The following is a 17,915-nucleotide window of genomic DNA, read 5'->3' on the forward strand; positions in this document are numbered from 1 at the left end:
TTCCTGCAGAGCTTCGGCATACCGTAGTAGTAGACGGAGCCCCTGTTGTTCCCCAGGTTGATGGTGCTGGGGATATGTTGGACTCCGCCTATCCCCTCCGGGTCCGGACGGAGTTGCACCAGCCATTTCTTGGCCCCCGTCCACACTCCGTCTTCATCCAGGACCATCCGGGCCCCCGATTTAAGGGTGGCATGACGGTGTAGCCACACCTCAATATCATATTCCTGAATCACCTCATTGTGGAATTGAATTGTGACCACTTTTGATTCTAAATCCGTTAGTGGGTGGGCTGTAAAACGGTTAAGTGGGGGTTTGTGTTCATTAATCCTATGAAAGGTCCAGAATTCCTCTAACAGTTGGGGGGTTTTAAAGCTAACTTCAAAACATTCATTCGGCCCAGGGGGCTTCACCAGGCAGTTTAGATCAGACGGCACAAAGCCCATACCTCTCTGTAGAACCGCCCTGCTGAATTCCAGGCGGGTCATCGTTGTTACTGGTCTGGCAGTCTTCTGTTGGGGGGCTCCATCCATGGCAGCCTCCTCAGTTGGGTTGAGCGTCAACCTGACGGCGTTGTAGCGCCGCATCGCTCCGGGGTTCATCGTTGGAGTGGGGTGGTGGGGGTGGGGGATCAGGGAGGAAGGAGGGAGAGGAATAGGGTTAGGGGGAGGTTGTAGATAATTTTTTTTGGGGGGGGGATAGGGTACTTGCCGTTAGGTTAGGGGTGTTGTTCCTCTCAGGTCCTCACGGCAGATTTTGGACTCTGGCTTGGGTCTGGAACTGGGTTCCCGTCTGGGGACAAAAGAGGGACACCTGAGAGCGAGTGGGGACACCAGGTGGCCAAAGACCTACGGTCTTGAAAGCACTCCCCTGTGTCCCTCTCGCTCCTAGCTTAGATGTTATAGTTGTCCTCCCTCCTGGTCTGGTTGGGGTCCACTGGCTCAGCTGGGTCGGCTGGTGGGTGTTGGGCCCTCTCTCACCTCTGGCGTGCTTGGGAGAGTCGAGGTCTTCGGAAGCTCCTCTCGGGGTCCGGCCTTTCCGCTCTTTTGAGGGGGGCTGCCCAGGGGCCGAACTCGTGCTCCAGTGGCGGGCAGGCCACCTACTGAAAGAGTCGCGGTCTTTGGAAGCTCCTCTCGGGGTCCGGCCTGTCCGCTCTTTGGAGGGGGGCTGCCCAGGGGCCGAACTCGTGCTCCAGTGGCTCCAGTGGCGGGCAGGCCACCTACTGGTCATCCACTGGAAGAGTCGCGGTCTTTGGAAGCTCCTCTCGGGGTCCGGCCTTTCCGCTCTTTGGAGGGGGGCTGCCCAGGGGCCGAACTCGTGCTCCAGTGGCGGGCAGGCCACCTACTGGTCACCTACTGGAAGAGTCGCGGTCTTTGGAAGATCCTCTCGGGGTCCGGCCTTTCCGCTCTTTGGAGGGGGGCTGCCCAGCGGCCGAACTGCCCCAGTGGTGAAAAAGCCACCTACTGGAAGAGTCGCGGGTCTCCGGCAGCTCCTCTCGGATCCCGGCCTGTTCCGCTCAAAGAGGGGGGGTGGGTCGGGGGAGCCACCTCCCAGCAGCGGGCAAGCCACCTACTGAGAAGACGTGCTCCCCGACCAAGAATAGAAAAAAAGGAGGGGCATAGAGCCTAGTGAGGAAAAAGGAAAAACCCTAGATCTCTCAAAAAAACACAAAAACCCACACCCCACCGGAGACTAGCTTTAATAGAAGTCTCTAGTAAGGGCGAAAGGCCTGTGCGTTTCCCGAAGAGAAACCAGAGTTTGCTCTTAGCCAAAAGGCCGAGAAGCGATACCCCGACGGGGTATTGGGTTAAGTTTTCAACCAGCAATAATCACACCTCAGGTAAACTTCATAGGTTACGATATTGCCTCTGCGAAAGGATGACCCAAGAGCGTATCACATTTTTGATGTCAATTTCCAGCAAGGCAGCATGGATTATGGTATTATTTTAAGGTTTTGCCTATTTAGTAGAATATACCTTGGGTTTTTGCTTGTAGAATGATACCGCTTTTTGCTTGCAGAATTGTCCAGAATTCCAAGAAAGGTGTTAAGAAATAATGAGTAGAGTAACATTTTTAAGGGGTCATGACTAATTCCTATTCACACTGGCAGTTCAAAGCATTATGGGTGAAAACGTTGATATTTACATGTTTGGCATTTCGCAGACGCCTTTATCCAAAGTGACTTACAAAAAAATAAACGTGTCTAAGTAAGTGAATCATCTATCCATCAGTCATCGCAAGAAAATGTAATCGATGCTCGGGCCAGAGGCCATTGGCATTCAAAATGTTAGAAGAAGGATAAAAACAAAACAACAAAAAATGCACCACTAAGCCCAGCAGTGAGAAATTGAAAGGGGAAATGGTTCAAGGCCCAAGCGCCATCATTACCTGGTCAAATCCCACTTGACTGAGATTAGGAATTGCTTCCCACTTGAACCAAAAGATTTGGAGGGGACACACCAGCATCCCTCGCTTGATGGGCCATAGCAGGTTCAACGTTTTGGCCTGAGCATGTTTTCTTTACAGATTAACAGTCTCGCATGAGACTATCAAAAATTGTCAAAGACAACTATATTTCAAGTCATCCCGACGGGGTATTGGGTTAAGTTTTCAACCAGCAATATTCACACCTCAGGTAAACTTCATAGGTTACGATATTGCCTCTGCGAAAGGATGACCTAAGAGCGTATCACATTTTTTATGTCAATTTCCCTCAAGGCAGCATGGATTATGGTATTATTTTAAGGTTTTGCCTATTTAGTAGAATGTACCTTGGGTTTTTGCTTGCAGAATGATAACGTTTTTTGCTTGCAGAATTGTACAGAATTCCAAGAAAGGTGTTCAGAAATAATGAGTAGAGTAACATTTTTAAGGGGTCATGACTAATTCCTATTCACACTGGCAGTTCAAAGCATTATGAGTGAAAACGTTGATATTTACATGTTTGGCATTTCGCAGACGCCTTTATCCAAAGTGACTTACAAAAAATAAATGTGTCTAAGTAAGTGAATCATCTATCCATCAGTCATCGCAAGAAAACGTAATTGATGCTCGGGCCAGAGGCCATTGGCATTCAAAATGTAAGAAGAAGGATAAAAAAATAAAATAATGCACCACTAAGCCCAGCGGTGGGAAATCGAAAGGGGAAATGGTTCAAGGCCCAAGCGCCATCATTACCTGGTAAAATCCCACTTGACTGAGATTAGGAATTGCTTCCCACTTGAACCAAAAGATTTGGAGGGGACACACCAGCATCCCTCGCTTGATGGGCCATAGAAGGTTCAACGTTTTGGCCTGAGCATGTTTTCTTTACAGATTAACAGTCTCGCATGAGACTATCAAAAATTGTCAAAGACAACTATATTTCAAGTCATCCCGACGGGGTATTGGGTTAAGTTTTCAACCAGCAATAATCACACCTCAGGTAAACTTCATAGGTTACGATATTGCCTCTGCGAAAGGATGACCCAAGAGCGTATCACATTTTTGATGTCAATTTCCAGCAAGGCAGCATGGATTATGGTATTATTTTAAGGTTTTGCCTATTTAGTAGAATATACCTTGGGTTTTTGCTTGTAGAATGATACCGCTTTTTGCTTGCAGAATTGTCCAGAATTCCAAGAAAGGTGTTAAGAAATAATGAGTAGAGTAACATTTTTAAGGGGTCATGACTAATTCCTATTCACACTGGCAGTTCAAAGCATTATGGGTGAAAACGTTGATATTTACATGTTTGGCATTTCGCAGACGCCTTTATCCAAAGTGACTTACAAAAAATAAACGTGTCTAAGTAAGTGAATCATCTATCCATCAGTCATCGCAAGAAAATGTAATCGATGCTCGGGCCAGAGGCCATTGGCATTCAAAATGTAAGAAGAAGGATAAAAAAAAAATATCCACCACTAAGCCCAGCGGTGGGAAATTGAAAGGGGAAATGGTTCAAGGCCCAAGCGCCATCATTACCTGGTCAAATCCCACTTGACTGAGATTAGGAATTGCTTCCCACTTGAACCAAAAGATTTGGAGGGGACACACCAGCATCCCTCGCTTGATGGGCCGTAGCAGGTTCAACGTTTTGGCCTGAGCATGTTTTCTTTACAGATTAACAGTCTCGCATGAGACTATCAAAAATTGTCAAAGACAACTATATTTCAAGTCATCCCGACGGGGTATTGGGTTAAGTTTTCAACCAGCAATAATCACACCTCAGGTAAACTTCATAGGTTACGATATTGCCTCTGCGAAAGGATGACCCAAGAGCGTATCACATTTTTGATGTCAATTTCCAGCAAGGCAGCATGGATTATGGTTTTATTTTAAGGTTTTGCCTATTTAGTAGAATGTACCTTGGGTTTTTGCTTGCAGAATGATAACGTTTTTTGCTTGCAGAATTGTCCAGAATTCCAAGAAAGGTGTTAAGAAATAATGAGTAGAGTAACATTTTTAAGGGGTCATGACTAATTCCTATTCACACTGGCAGTTCAAAGCATTATGAGTGAAAACGTTGATATTTACATGTTTGGCATTTCGCAGACGCCTTTATCCAAAGTGACTTACAAAAAATAAATGTGTCTAAGTAAGTGAATCATCTATCCATCAGTCATCGCAAGAAAACGTAATCGATGCTCGGGCCAGAGGCCATTGGCATTCAAAATGCAAGAAGAAGGATAAAAAAATAAAATAATGCACCACTAAGCCCAGCGGTGGGAAATTGAAAGGGGAAATGGTTCAAGGCCCAAGCGCCATCATTACCTGGTCAAATCCCACTTGACTGAGATTAGGAATTGCTTCCCACTTGAACCAAAAGATTTGGAGGGGAGACACCAGCATCCCTCGCTTGATGGGCCATAGCAGGTTCAACGTTTTGGCCTGAGCATGTTTTCTTTACAGATTATCAGTCTCGCATGAGACTATCAAAAATTGTCAAAGACAACTATATTTCAAGTCATCCCGACGGGGTATTGGGTTAAGTTTTCAACCAGCAATAATCACACCTCAGGTAAACTTCATAGGTTACGATATTGCCTCTGCGAAAGGATGACCCAAGAGCGTATCACATTTTTGATGTCAATTTCCAGCAAGGCAGCATGGATTATGGTATTATTTTAAGGTTTTGCCTATTTAGTAGAATATACCTTGGGTTTTTGCTTGTAGAATGATACCGCTTTTTGCTTGCAGAATTGTCCAGAATTCCAAGAAAGGTGTTAAGAAATAATGAGTAGAGTAACATTTTTAAGGGGTCATGACTAATTCCTATTCACACTGGCAGTTCAAAGCATTATGAGTGAAAACGTTGATATTTACATGTTTGGCATTTCGCAGACGCCTTTATCCAAAGTGACTTACAAAAAATAAATGTGTCTAAGTAAGTGAATCATCTATACATCAGTCATCATAAGAAAATGTAATCGATGCTCGGGCCAGAGGCCATTGGCATTCAAAATGTTAGAAGAAGGATAAAAAAAATATATTAAAAAATGCACCACTAAGCCCAGCAGTGAGAAATTGGAAGGGGATGGTTCAAGGCCCAAGCGCCATCATTACCTGGTCAAATCCCACTTGACTGAGATTAAGAATTGCTTCCCACTTGAACCAAAAGATTTGGAGGGGACACACCAGCATCCCTCGCTTGATGGGCCATAGCAGGTTCAACGTTTTGGCCTGAGCATGTTCTTTACAGATTAACAGTCTCGCATGAGACTATCAAAAATTGTCAAAGACAACTATATTTCAAGTCATCCCGACGGGGTATTGGGTTAAGTTTTCAACCAGCAATAATCACACCTCAGGTAAACTTCATAGGTTACGATATTGCCTCTGCGAAAGGATGAGTCAAGAGCGTATCGCATTTTTGATGTCAATTTCCAGCAAGGCAGCATGGATTATGGTATTATTTTAAGGTTTTGCCTATTTAGTAGAATGTACCTTGGGTTTTTGCTTGCAGAATGATAACGTTTTTTGCTTGCAGAATTGTACAGAATTCCAAGAAAGGTGTTAAGAAATAATGAGTAGAGTAAAATGTTTAAGGGGTCATGACTAATTCCTATTCACACTGGCAGTTCAAAGCATTATGGGTGAAAACGTTGATATTTACATGTTTGGCATTTCGCAGACGCCTTTATCCAAAGTGACTTACAAAAAATAAATGTGTCTAAGTAAGTGAATCATCTATCCATCAGTCATCGCAAGAAAATGTAATCGATGTTCGGGCCAGAGGCCATTGGCATTCAAAATGTAAGAAGAAGGATAAAAAAAAAATCCACCACTAAGCCCAGCGGTGGGAAATTGAAAGGGGAAATGGTTCAAGGCCCAAGCGCCATCATTACCTGGTCAAATCCCACTTGACTGAGGCTATGTCCACACCAATACGTTTTTTTGATAAACGTTTTTTGTATATAAAAATATCACCTTCCAGACGAGCACGTTTATAAAATATCTGCATCCAGATGCATACGTATGAACGCAATATAAACGCTGTCATTGAGCATTCCACACCAGTAGTCGGCGATATAATTTTAACCCCATAGCTCCGCTGGCCAATCAGACGTCAGGAAAAGCTAAAGCGGTTCTTCCGCGTTACATCCGCGAAATACAAAATTCCAATCGTAAACAACATGCCGCCTCGGGGAGCAAAGGAGTCGTTCATTTGGACAGACAGTGAAGTAGAAGTATTGTTGAGTTTAACTATTGAGTACAAAGTACAAAAAACATATGCAACCATTGACTGGGAGTCTTGCCATTTTCGCAGTGTTTGAAACTTTTTGTTGGACAGCTCCTATGTTTGTAAATCCGTCAAGATGACATTTTATTTATTTTCTTACAATATTTTGTATGCACTGCAACATTACCCAGTGAAAAAACAAAATAAACATTCTTTATTGTACCTTTGAATTGTATGTCGTAATTATTATGTCGCAAATAATAAACAAAAATGTCTTCACTTGCAGAAATAAGAGTGTGTAATAATCTACTGTGGCTCTCTACATTGTCATATTGTAGATGTTCTCCATGTCCATTTGTTGCTGTCGGTGGTAGTAGAGGAGCAACAGTACATTTTGCTGTAAAAGCCCAATCAAGCTCAATAGCTTCTGCAGCACGAACGCAACAACCCTGTAAGGCGCCATTGTTGTTGTTGTTGTTGGCTGGGTTAGCGCATGCGGGTTACAGAAAACAGCTGCACTGCGCATCATCTACGCATGATGACGTGACGAATACAAAAAACTCGTCTATCTCGTCCAGACGTCAAAAAATATACAGCGTTTTTTAAGGATCTTCACTCTGGCAGGCGTTTTTAAACATCTTCGTTTTCAGAGGGCAAAAACTCGTTTGCGTCTGGACGAACCCCCCAAAACGAATAGAAAAATCCACGTTTGTCAAAAAACGTATAGGTGTGGACAGGGCCTGAGATTAGGAATTGCTTCCCACTTGAACCAAAAGATTTGGAGGGGACACACCAGCATCCCTCGCTTGATGGGCCATAGCAGGTTCAACGTTTTGGCCTGAGCATGTTTTCTTTACAGATTAACAGTCTCGCATGAGACTATCAAAAATGGTCAAAGACAACTATTTCAAGTCATCCCGACGGGGTATTGGTGTTTTTTATTGGTTTTTATAAAAACGCAACACCGTGTATACAATCAATTAATCAAACAATCAGACATTAAAGACATTACATTCAACAACAACCAACATTAAACTAACTAAAGTGCTCAGTGTTCAGTGTATTGTCCAGTGTAGTGTAATGTTCAGTGTTCAGTGTTCAGTGTCCAGGTTCCAGTGTCGGTAGGAGGCAGGGGTAAAAAACCTGTTCGCTGTGCATCCGGGAAAAAAATTCCCCTGCAGCCCTCTAGTTGTAGAGCGACTACTATCCAGTTTGCCCACCAGTGCAAAGCCGTGGCTCCCCCACCTCCCTCCCCCGAGGGACCCCACACACCCGACTCACCCGACCCGCCCCACCACCGGCGCATCCGGCCCAGCCCACCAGGCTCAGACTCCTGTAGCCCTTCACGAGGCTAGCCGGACCAGGCGCCCCAGCGGCGAAGCAGATCGAGCACGCAGGCCGACCGGAGGCCCCTGAGGAGAGGCCCAGAGAGCTCGGCGCATGGCAGGCAAGCAGAGGCGAAAAACCTGTACACAGCTTATCCAGGGAAAAAGCTCCCTGGCTCTTCTCAGCTTGTTCCGGGCTGGGGGTTGGGGGTTGGCGGGTAGGGGACTGGGCCTGTAGCTGGGGGCCTGGAGTTGGGGGGGGGGGCCCGGAACAGGGGGTTTGGGGTCGCTGAGTTGGAACCTGGGGTTGGTGCTGGGGTGACGTGGTGGTTCCCGCCGGTCTCTGCTCCTGGGTCTGGAAGCCTGGGTAGGTGTCAGAGCTGGATATGACATGTGCCTGAAAAGATACAGGAGTGAGAGAAGGGAGGTGTGCATGGTTTGTGTAGTGTGCATTTTGGTGTCAGGCGGGTGATCAGTACTTCCCTGTGACCCAGTGGTGTTGGTCATCCTGGTGCTGGTGGTGCTGGCAGAGACGGCTGGTTCGGCTGTGGGTTGTGTGTGGTGATATTCTGGTGAGGGTAGGAAGTGGGTCAGTGCTGTGTACATGTGTAGGTGGTGGAAGGTGCAGTAAACTTCCCTGTTGGTGTTGTGCGCTGCTCCTCTCCTGGTCCTTGTGATGGTGATACTGCTGACCAGGGCTTGTGCTGGAACGGTGGTGAAGGTGATAGTGCAGGAACTGGTGGTGTAGTGAGGTAGGCCCGGGGTGGGGGGGGGTTGGGCGATGCGGCGCGGCATGGGGGGCGGTTTAGAGGATGACGTCCTTCCATCTCTCCACCCCCCACACCGCTCTTGCTTGATCCGGGTTATTTTTAAAGTCAACAATAGCATGGTCCCTGAGGAAGAGGGTGATTCTCCTCCTCAGGGTTGTCAGGTGGACGCTCTGTTTCTGATAGACCCTGATGTTCCTCGTCTCCCAGAGTACCTGCTTGACGGCGCTGATGATCCTCCACTGTTGTTGTAGTTGGGGGGTTGTGCACCCCCCGGGAGGACCATACAGGATGTTCTCGCCCGTCAAGCGGGGCAGGGTCAGCAGGCTGTTTAGGGAGACAGAGGGAACAAACAGGGCCCAGACCCGCCTGGCCACGGAGCACTCACAGAACAGGTGGTTAATGTGTTCTGTGTCCGTGCATCCGTGGGGGCATTTCTCAGTCGTTGCGATGTGCCGCCTATGCAAGAATTCCCTAGTGGGGAGACAACCATGAGCAGCCATCCAGGCAATGTCTTTTTGTTTATTGTTAGTACATTTATGATTAATGTTTTTCCATACCTGTTTGGAGTCCACGGCTGTGCTGGCCTTGGGGTGAGTAATGGTTTCCTTCGACCTTATGAAGGTCATAATGTCTTTGTATTTCCATGAGGCCAGCCCAGCCGCGGACAATCCTGTCTTGAAGGCAAAGTCCCTCCATATCTTGTAGACTGGAGGGGGGTCCCAGCTGTAGGGCACAGTGTGATTTATTGATGCGGTCACCCTGAGTGTCCGGAGGATGGGTGTGGCATAGTATATTTCAAAGAACCTGGCTTTCCTATCTTTGTTGTTGATGTTGTTGATGAGGTTGGAGAGTCCCTGTGCCCTAATGATGTTTAGGATGTCTGGGACCCCTTTCCCCCCATTCTCCACTGTTTTGTACAGGGTGGTGCGTTTTAGTTTTTCCATCTGGCTCCCCCAGACAAAGGTAAACATGATCCTTTCGATGGTTTTGGATACTGCTCTGTCTGGGGGAAACACCCTGCCCAGGTAAAGGAGAATGGGAAGAACAATAGCCTTCAGGACCAGGATCTTGCCTGTCATTGTGAGAGGCCGTGCACTCCACTCACAGATCTTCTTTTGGACCTGGCGGATGGTCTCCTTCCAGCTGCCGGAGGCTCCTCCATCTTTCTGGTAGGTGATCCCCAGCAGCTTAATGTTTTCCGTCTTTACAGGGAAGGAGGTTGCCAGGTTCTCCTGCCAGTGCTGCGACAGAAACAGCTCACACTTACCCCTATTGATCAGGGCGCCAGTGGCTGCACAGTAGTCCTCCACCACTTTCGTTGCTGTGGAAATGGAGCGACTATCTGTGCCGACGATGGTAATGTCGTCCATGTACGCCACCACCTTGAGCCTCTCCCCCCGGGCCCCTGGTAGAGGGTAGCCCATGATGTTGGGGGAGCTCCTGATCTTCCGTAGGAACGGCTCCAGGTAGATGACGTACAGTAGAGGGGCCAAGGGGCATCCCTGCCGTACTCCAGCTTTGATGGGGAAGGGGTCTGTCAACTGGTTGTTGATCCGAACTCTGCTCGTGATGTTGTTGTAGCAGAGTTCGGTCCAGTTGAGCAGGTGCTGGGGGAAGTTCATGCCTCTCAGCACCCTCTGCAGGAAACCATGGCTAACCCTGTCAAAGGCCTTCTCCTGATCCAGGCTGAGAAGGCCTAAAGGGGACCTCCGCTCCTGGGAGTGCAGGATGAGGTCTCTCACCAGGAGCAGGTTGTCGTTGATGGACCTACCGGGGACGCTACAGGTTTGGTCAGGGGCTATAACTGAGGGGAGGAGGGTTTGAAAACGTTGGGTGAGGGCTTTTGTCATGATTTTATAGTCCACTGGGAGGAGATTAATGGGGCGCCAGTTCCGGAGGTCCTTGAGGTCCCCTTTCTTGGGGATCAGTGTGACCGTACTCTGTCTCATTGACTCTCCAAGCCTCCCTTCCCTGTAGACGGCTTTGAAGACCTCCGCCAAGTCCTCCTTGAGGAGATCCCAGAGAGTCTTGTAGAACTCTGCTGGGATCCCATCCGGTCCAGGGGCCTTGTGTGTATTCAAGGAGTGCACGGCCCGGGTGAGCTCCTCCGTGGTCAGCTCTGGGTTCTCACTCTCACCACCCTCGGGGACCCGGTCCAGACCATCCAGGAAGGTGGCCATGAGAGTCTCGTCGGTTGTCTTGATGTTGTAGAGACTCTCGTAGAACTCTCTTGCCACCCCCGGGATGTTGCCTCTGTCTGACACGGTATTGGGTTAAGTTTTCAACCAGCAATAATCACACCTCAGGTAAACTTCATAGGTTACAATATTGCCTCTGAGAAAGGATGACCCAAGAGCGTATCACATTTTTGATGTCAATTTCCAGCAAGGCAGCATGGATTATGGTATTATTTTAAGGTTTTGCCTATTTAGTAGAATATACCTTGGGTTTTTGCTTGTAGAATGATACCGCTTTTTGCTTGCAGAATTGTCCAGAATTCCAAGAAAGGTGTTAAGAAATAATGAGTAGAGTAACATTTTTAAGGGGTCATGACTAATTCCTATTCACACTGGCAGTTCAAAGCATTATGAGTGAAAACGTTGATATTTACATGTTTGGCATTTCGCAGACGCCTTTATCCAAAGTGACTTACAAAAAATAAACGTGTCTAAGTAAGTGAATCAACTATCCATCAGTCATCGCAAGAAAATGTAATCGATGCTCGGGCCAGAGGCCATTGGCATTCAAAATGTTAGAAGAAGGATAAAAAAAATATATTAAAAAATGCACCACTAAGCCCAGCAGTTAGAAATTGAAAGGGGAAATGGTTCAAGGCCCAAGCGCCATCATTACCTGGTCAAATCCCACTTGACTGAGATTAGGAATTGCTTCCCACTTGAACCAAAAGATTTGGAGGGGACACACCAGCATCCCTCGCTTGATGGGCCATAGCAGGTTCAACGTTTTGGCCTGAGCATGTTTTCTTTACAGATTAACAGTCTCGCATGAGACTATCAAAAATTGTCAAAGACAACTATATTTCAAGTCATCCCGACGGGGTATTGGGTTAAGTTTTCAACCAGCAATAATCACACCTCAGGTAAACTTCATAGGTTACGATATTGCCTCTGCGAAAGGATGACCCAAGAGCGTATCGCATTTTTGATGTCATTTTCCAGCAAGGCAGCATGGATTATGGTATTATTTTAAGGTTTTGCCTATTTAGTAGAATGTACCTTGGGTTTTTGCTTGCAGAATGATAACGTTTTTTGCTTGCAGAATTGTACAGAATTCCAAGAAAGGCGTTAAGAAATAATGAGTAGAGTACAATTTTTAAGGGGTCATGACTAATTCCTATTCACACTGGCAGTTCAAAGCATTATGGGTGAAAACGTTGATATTTACATGTTTGGCATTTCGCAGACGCCTTTATCCAAAGTGACTTACAAAAAATAAACGTGTCTAAGTAAGTGAATCAACTATCCATCAGTCATCGCAAGAAAATGTAATCGATGCTCGGGCCAGAGGCCATTGGCGTTCAAAATGTAAGAAGAAGGATAAAAAAAAAAAATACACCACTAAGCCCAGCGGTGGGAAATTGAAAGGGGAAATGGTTCAAGGCCCAAGCGCCATCATTACCTGGTCAAATCCCACTTGACTGAGATTAGGAATTGCTTCCCACTTGAACCAAAAGATTTGGAGGGGACACACCAGCATCCCTCGCTTGATGGGCCATAGCAGGTTCAACGTTTTGGCCTGAGCATGTTTTCTTTACAGATTAACAGTCTCGCATGAGACTATCAAAAATTGTCAAAGACAACTGTAGGCGCCAGGTATGGGTTGTACTGTTGTCTGTTGTTTGTTGTTCGCTGTTGGATTGTGGGTCACGTGCAGGGATTCGAGTCACGTGGTGTTGGTGGTGCGTCAGTGGTAGTATTGAAATCAGCTGTTCACCTGTCGGAATTGTGTGAATGGCAGGAGAGGGGGTGAGTTGGGAAGTCCTACTTTTGCTGACCGCTTCAACAAGTCACTGTTGGAATATCTTGGAACGCTGTTTTTAATGTTTTGTGATACCGTTTCACCCTTTGTTTTTATATACAATAAATATACCAAACTTACTTTTCGGGAACAGTGATTCATTGACAGCCAGCGCGTCGGGCAGGTATTTTTCCCCTACTTAGCCTCTCGGCGACAAACTTTGTTTTTAATAGTCGCCCAACAACAACTATATTTCAAGTCATCCCGACGGGGTTATGGGTTAAGTTTTCAACCAGCAATAATCACATCTCAGGTAAACTTCATAGGTTACGATATTGCCTCTGCGAAAGGATGACCCAAGAGCGTATCACATTTTTGATGTCAATTTCCAGCAAGGCAGCATGGATTATGGTATTATTTTAAGGTTTTGCCTATTTAGTAGAATATACCTTGGGTTTTTGCTTGTAGAATGATACCGCTTTTTGCTTGCAGAATTGTCCAGAATTCCAAGAAAGGTGTTAAGAAATAATGAGTAGAGTACAATTTTTAAGGGGTCATGACTAATTCCTATTCACACTGGCAGTTAAAAGCATTATGGGTGAAAACGTTGATATTTACATGTTTGGCATTTCGCAGACGCCTTTATCCAAAGTGACTTACAAAAAATAAACGTGTCTAAGTAAGTGAATCATCTATCCATCAGTCATCGCAAGAAAATGTAATCGATGCTCGGGCCAGAGGCCATTGGCATTCAAAATGTAAGAAGAAGGATAAAAAAAAAAAATCCACCACTAAGCCCAGCGGTGGGAAATTGAAAGGGGAAATGGTTCAAGGCCCAAGCGCCATCATTACCTGGTCAAATCCCACTTGACTGAGATTAGGAATTGCTTCCCACTTGAACCAAAAGATTTGGAGGGGACACACCAGCATCCCTCGCTTGATGGGCCACAGCAGGTTCAACGTTTTGGCCTGAGCATGTTTTCTTTACAGATTAACAGTCTCGCATGAGACTATCAAAAATGGTCAAAGACAACTATATTTCAAGTCATCCCGACGGGGTATTGGGTTAAGTTTTCAACCAGCAATAATCACACCTCAGGTAAACTTCATAGGTTACGATATTGCCTCTGCGAAAGGATGACCCAAGAGCGTATCACATTTTTGATGTCAATTTCCAGCAAGGCAGCATGGATTATGGTATTATTTTAAGGTTTTGCCTATTTAGTAGAATATACCTTGGGTTTTTGCTTGTAGAATGATACCGTTTTTTGCTTGCAGAATTGTCCAGAATTCCAAGAAAGGTGTTAAGAAATAATGAGTAGAGTACAATTTTTAAGGGGTCATGACTAATTCCTATTCACACTGGCAGTTCAAAGCATTATGAGTGAAAACTTTGATATTTACATGTTTGGCATTTCTTAGACGCCTTTATCCAAAGTGACTTACAAAAAATAAATGTGTCTAAGTAAGTGAATCATCTATCCATCAGTCATGATAAGAAAATGTAATCGATGCTCGGGCCAGAGGGCATTGGCGTTCAAAATGTTAGAAGAAGGATAAAAAATAAAAAAATAAAAATGCACCACTAAGCCCAGGGGCCTCATTCATAAAGAAGTACTTGAACGTCATCTTTGATGACACGCTCCACTCAAAAAGGTTAGAATCAAAGATAGAGTAACCACCTGGTTTACCCCGGAGTTGTCCTGCTAGTTTAACTTGAGAAACTCAGCCTCGGCTCTAGCTATTAAAACTGTCTCTCTTTCAGGCAGGCTAGCAGTGGCGGCTGGCCGATAGAAGGCGCTGGGGCGCCGCCCCCACCTTCACTTCCTAGTTGCGATTTGTAAAAGTTTTTTTTTTAAATAAACATTGTTTATTCACAAAATGCGGCTGATATTCTGTCGGCGCCTATCAGCATTCATTAAAAATCCTCCAATACAATAAACATTTTATCTGTGTGTGTGTAAAATTCACTTAAAATACATAGGGGGAGGAGTCGGGACGCCGGTCGAATGCAAGTCTATCGCAGGCCAAATACTTTTCGCTTACACGTGAGCTGTAGCAGCGCTCCAATTGGCTGTCTCCTATTTCTCGGCCGGGTCGCAAAAAGTTGCGCCCTGAATATCCGGTTGTATAGCAGACAATGCATTATGCTGAGGACTTCCGACTTCCGGGGCAGCATGGATTGAACGCACGCACGACTGCTCTCCTAACAAATTACGTTTTTTACAATGTAAGGAGGATTTATTTCTGTAAACAAATTGAACAAATGGATTAGAAGGAGGCATCTTGAGGATATTGCAACTGGACCTATTACCGAAGTCAAACTTATCTCGTTTGTGGTCGCAATCTCCGCACCGGCTGTTAGGCTGCTACTGTTGGTCTTTTGCGAAGCCAGAATACACAAACTCGACCTGAAGGTAAGAGAGTCAGCTAAGATAAAAGCTACTTCAAACATTTAGTAATATCGTCAGCATGGTACGTTTTCTAATGTCGTCTTTTCGCTTGTTTGTTTATGTATTCACCCAGCACACGCACACACACACACACACGCACACACACTCACACACTCACTCACACACACACACACTCACACTCACACACACACACACACTCACTCACTCACTCACACACACACACACACACACACACACACACTCACTCACACACACACAATAACATTGTGCAACAACAGCGTGTGAGATGGGAAATGTGTCACTTGTTGTTAGTCAAGTCCCAAGTCAAGCTCAGCTGATCACCTTAGCCGACATTTACATGATTTATTTGTTTACATGTTTGGCATTTTAGCAGACGCCTTTATCCAAAGCGACTTACAGTAGTGTAAGTAAGTGAATCGTCTGTCCTTCAGTCATGATAGGAAAACCAAATCGATGCTGGGAGAAGGAATGGCAGACTGTATTCTGATTGTATCTTCTATGCTCTTTGTATGTTTCTATGCTCTTTGTATGTTTCTATGCTCTTTGTATGTGTCTTGGTGTAGGAGAAACGTAGGACCACGTTGGAAACAAGTGTTTCGGTACACGTTGACGTGTAGAAACTGTAGAGAGAAAATTGTAGAAATTGTAGAGAAAACTGGGGGGGTAGAGGTGATGAAGAGGTCTGTACAGGGGGGGGGGTAGAGGTGATGAAGAGGTCTGTACAGGGGGGTAGAGGTGATGAAGAGGTCTGTACAGGGGGGGTAGAGGTGATGAAGAGGTCTGTACAGGGGGGTAGAGGTGATGAAGAGGTCTGTACAGGGGGGGTAGCGGGGATGGAGAGGTCTGTACAGGGGGGTAGAGGGGATGAAGAGGTCTGTACAGGGGGGTAGAGGGGATGAAGAGGTCTGTACAGGGGGGTAGAGGGGATGAAGAGGTCTGTACAGGGGGGGTAGAGGGGATGAAGAGGTCTGTACAGGGGGGTAGAGGGGATGAAGAGGTCTGTACAGGGGATGAAGAGGTCTGTACAGGGAGTAGAGGGGATGACGGGGTCTGTAGAGGTGGGTAGAGGGGATGACGGGGTCTGTACAGGGGGGTAGAGGGGATGAAGAGGTCTGTACAGGGGGGTAGAGGGGATGAAGAGGTCTGTACAGGGGGGTAGAGGGGATGAAGAGGTCTGTACAGGGGGGTAGAGGGGATGAAGAGGTCTGTAGAGGTGGGTAGAGGGGATGACGGGGTCTGTACAGGGGGGTAGAGGGGATGAAGAGGTCTGTACAGGGGGGTAGAGGGGATGAAGAGGTCTGTACAGGGGGGTAGAGGGGATGAAGAGGTCTGTACAGGGGGGTAGAGGGGATGAAGAGGTCTGTAGAGGAGGGTAGAGGGGATGGAGAGGTCTGTACAGGGGGTAGAGGGGATGAAGAGGTCTGTACAGGGGGTAGAGGGGATGGAGAGGTCTGTAGAGGTGGGTAGAGGGGATGAAGAGGTCTGTAGAGGTGGGTAGAGGGGATGAAGAGGTCTGTACAGGGGGGTAGAGGGGATGAAGAGGTCTGTAGAGGTGGGTAGAGGGGATGACGAGGTCTGTACAGGGGGGTAGAGGGGATGAAGAGGTCTGTACAGGGGGGTAGAGGGGATGGCGAGGTCTGTACAGGGGGGTAGAGCTATTCTCATGCTAAAATCGACTGTAAATCCAGATTTTAAAGTTGATATTCTTCCCCGTGGAGCATGCCCCCATAACCTGTGCCCCACCCAAAATGTTTAGCACCAGCCGCCACTGCAGGCTAGAAATACATGTATAGCAGCTGTAAGAAAAGCTAAATAATAATAATAATAATAATAATCATGGGATCATGGTAGAAGCGTTCACGTCGCGATCCCCGTCAGGCTTAAAAAAACTGAGAATTCTACCGAAGACTATAAGCCCAACAAACGACAGCAGCCCCCCAGTCCGGAGCAGGAAGAGAGTCCAATGCCCGCCTCCAAGGCCAGCACTGACCATCAGGACTGAACTTGTTGCAAAACTCTGAAATGGGAAACTGTCATATAACCACGCTTCAGAGAAATGAAAAGAAGAATCAAAGCAGGTGCGAATAGATTTTCAAGGTGCAGGTGGAAACTGCCCCAGACTCCGATCCCCCCTGCTTTGATTGATCCTTGCTCTTATTGGGTTTTTATCGTTGCGTTATGTATGTTTATGTATTATTGTGTTAAACTATATATGTATATCCTGTACACAAAATGAGGCTGTCCCTCAGTGGTCCCCTAGTTGAAATAAAGGCTTGAAATGAAATTAAATGAAATAATATTCAAGTATGGGGACTGTGATGGCCATTCTAAAATCTTCATCTGTCTTTCCTGGAGATACTTCATGGTTGATTCTGAGGTATGCTTCTGGTCATTGTCTTGCTGGAATATCCAACCTCTCTTCAACTTCAATTGAAGTTGAACTTCGAACATTAGCCTCAAGAATGTCTTGATATTTGGTGGAATCCATTCTTCCTTCTACCCGCACAATATTGCCTGTGCCCCCAGCTGCTACACAACCCCAAAGCATAATGGATCCACCTCCATGCTTAACAGTTGGCAAGGTGTTCTTCTCTACAAATTCTTCACCTTTTTTTCTCCAAACATACCTTCTTTGGTTGTGGCCAAAAAGTAAAATGTTGGTGTCGTCAGTCCAATGCACATTGTTCCAATAGGTTTCAGGTTTCTCAAAGTTTTCTTTTGCATACTTCAGACTCTTAATTTTGTGTTG

This window comes from Nansenia antarctica (assembly GCF_963989245.1).
Source record: "Nansenia antarctica genome assembly, chromosome: 4".
NCBI lineage: Eukaryota > Metazoa > Chordata > Actinopteri > Argentiniformes > Microstomatidae > Nansenia > Nansenia antarctica.